This window comes from Aphidius gifuensis, linkage group LG6 (genome assembly GCF_014905175.1).
Source record: "Aphidius gifuensis isolate YNYX2018 linkage group LG6, ASM1490517v1, whole genome shotgun sequence".
In the NCBI taxonomy this organism is placed as follows: Eukaryota; Metazoa; Arthropoda; class Insecta; order Hymenoptera; family Braconidae; genus Aphidius; species Aphidius gifuensis.
In genome coordinates, this window is record NC_057793.1 from 10,780,286 (window position 1) to 10,783,437 (window position 3,152).

At 30.1% G+C, this 3,152-nt stretch overlaps 1 non-coding gene across 1 annotated transcript; it reads right to left on the minus strand.

The window, feature by feature from the left end:
• Positions 1 to 2,668: 2,668 nt before the first annotated feature.
• Trnay-gua lies at positions 2,669 to 2,767 on the minus strand. The gene is made up of 2 exons: positions 2,730 to 2,767; positions 2,669 to 2,704 (listed from the first exon to the last, which is right to left on the minus strand). It is a non-coding gene; the product is annotated as a tRNA-Tyr (tRNA).
• Between the last annotated feature and the right edge of the window lie 385 nt (positions 2,768 to 3,152).

Sequence of the window (3,152 nt, forward strand, 5' to 3'; positions counted from 1 at the left end):
CTTTCTTTCTGATGCTAAAAAAATGTTAATTAGTCAGATAGCTCTCATTTTACAAGATAAAAATGCACTCAAAGTCAATACTGTATTAGCAGTGAACTATGAGATTGAAAAACCATCTGATAATAGCGTGGAAGTTGAAACAAAATATTTCAGTGAAGGTAGTTTTGAGGTTTTACAATCATCAGATCTAAATCAATTATTCAAAGAAAATTTTGAACATTTTATAGAAGATATTGAGGAAGCTGAATTAAAAGGATCTGGTTGGAAACTGCTGGAAATTCTTCATCTTGAAATCCAAGTCAATGATTACATACCATTGCAAGGTGGTATTTCATCTTTCGTTGAAATGCCATCATGGATACTGAAAACACACTCAGTCGTAAACGTCAAAAATTCTGATAATTTGTGTTTCATTTGGTCAGTTTTAGCATGTTTATACAAAGTGTCAAATCATTGTGAGCGTGTGAGTCATTATATGAAACATCTCGATAAATTGAATTGTAGCGGAATAACTTTTCCAATAACATGGGAAAAAATCAAAGTTTTTGAAAAACAAAATAAGTTGAAAATTAATATTTACGGAATTGAAGATGACGATGATGATGATGATGATGAAAGTGATGATGATGATGATGATGAGAAAAAAAATAAAAAACTTAGAAAAGAAAGGATAGGACCATATTATATAAGCAAAAATGAATCTGATCATGAAACGATTCATCTTTTGATGATCAAAAGAGAAATAGAAGCGGAAGATGATGATGATGATGATGATGTTGTTGTTGTTAATGATTTCAATTCGCAAAAAAATTTGTCACAATATCATTTTGCATGGATAAAAAACTTATCAAGATTGGTTTATGGACAAGTTTCTAAAAATAAAAATAAAAAAATCATTTGTGATCGCTGCTTATGTCATTTTCAATCTCAACAATCTCGCGATAATCATGAAAAACTATGCAGTGAAAAATGTAAAAGTGCAATGAGATTACCGACTGCAAAAAATAATATTTTACAATTTAAAAGTTATAAACATCAATTAACGGTACCGTTTATAATTTATGGTGATTTAGAATGTTTGTTGGAAAAAGTGCACAGTGAAGAACTTGAAAAGAATCAAATTTATCAAAAACATGTTCCAAGTAGTGCAGCATATTATTTAAAGTGTAGTTATGATGACTCACTTTCCAAGTTCAATCTTCATAGAGGTAAAAATTCAATTGAATGGTTTATTACAGAGCTTGAACAAATTGCTCATCAAGTCAATAAAATAATAGATGATATTAAACCAATGTCTCTCACACGAGATGAAGAATTACAATTTTTGAATGCTAAAAAATGTCATATTTGTGATAAAAATTTCACGAAAAATGACGTAAGAGTAAGAGATCATTCGCATTGGACTTCAGAATACCGAGGTGCCGCCCATCAAATATGCAATATAAATTATCAAGAATCATGTATCATTCCTGTAGTATTTCACAATCTCACAGGCTATGATGCACATTTCATCATCAAAAAACTGAAAAACCAGTTCCGAGGTAAAATTGATATACTTGGAATCAACAAAGAAAGGTATATTTCATTCACAAAATCTGTCAAAGGTACCCGCATAAAATTCAGATTCATCGACTCATATAGATTTATGGCTAGTTCTATAGATTCATTATCAAATAATCTAGATGATAATAAAAAATCGATAACGAAAAGTCTCTGTAAAAATGATGATGAATTCAATTTAATTACAAAGAAGGGAGTATTTCCATATGTAACACAAAAATGTAAAATGGATTTTTTCATGTTGGCTCTTGTTGAAAATTTTTTAATATACCAGTATTTGTATCTCTGTGCATTTTCATATGCACATTTGTAAGAACTGCATAAAGGATGTGAATTCACATGTCTTATTGCTGGATGTTCCATCTCTAATATTTTTATATCTGGACATCCTAGCTCTTCTAAATTGAAAATTGTCATTGGATTAAAACGTAAAATAAATGTTAACCATTTTTTTCTATCTTCACCTTTGACAAATAAATAATTAAACTTTCCAACTAATTCTTCAATGATTATTGTTGATACGTTATTATATTGATCACAACCAGCTTCCCAAGATATACCATGATAATTTTTTTCACAATTATCCACAATTTTTTTATATTCTTCAGTTAGACGTGATTTTTCACAAGGTGGTTTGAATATTTTTATAGTTGGTGAAGATCTTGAATTTATAGGTTGGATAACCAACTCTTTTACAACAAATAAACCTTGAGGTTCTTGAAATCCTTGAAAATCAATAAATGCTGACATTTTGTTTTAATATATATCAACTCAGCTCAACTCAACTGTATAGTGACCAGTTCTAAACTGATGATATTCTTTTTATACCCCTGAGTAACCACTCCCCTCTTTTTTCTATCCCTTCCACTTCTTATTTACTCCTACCATTTTTACCCCCTCTACGACTTATTTTACAAACATCGAATAGATGATGATGAAATATTGAAATTACTTACAATACTTTCTGTAATTTGTCTTGATGATGCAAGAGCTAAGGTTCCAACCTATAAAATGATTGGTCCTCAGTTCGAAGCATCATCAAGACAAATTTTTTTTTTTTTAATTCCATCAACATTATTTTATTATAAAATGGAAAAAAAAAAAATATTCCTTCGAGCCGGATTTGAACCAGCGACCTCTGGATATCTCTCATATTTTAATTAAACCAATTACAGTCCATCGCTTCTACCAACTGAGCTATCGAAGGCGATTTAGTTTTTCATTGAATAATATTTGAAGAAATATTCTTTTACCGACAGGGAATAGCATAATCTCTTGTTTGTTTCAGGGGATAGCGTGCCAAACTCTCATGTGAAAGGTCCGAGTTCAAATCTCGGTTAGGGAAAATATTTTTTTCATTAATAATAATAATAATTACACAAGATGACGTCTTTCAAAAACCAAAGATGACATTTAAAAAAATCCAATATGGCGACTTACGGAAAAACAATATGGCGTCGTATGAAAAATGGGACCCGGGAATTTCAAAATTTCAAAAATTTAAAATGGCGTCTTATAGAAAAACAAATATGGCGTATTATAGAAAAGAGGGACCCCGGGAATTTCAAAATTTCAAAAATTTAAAATGGCGT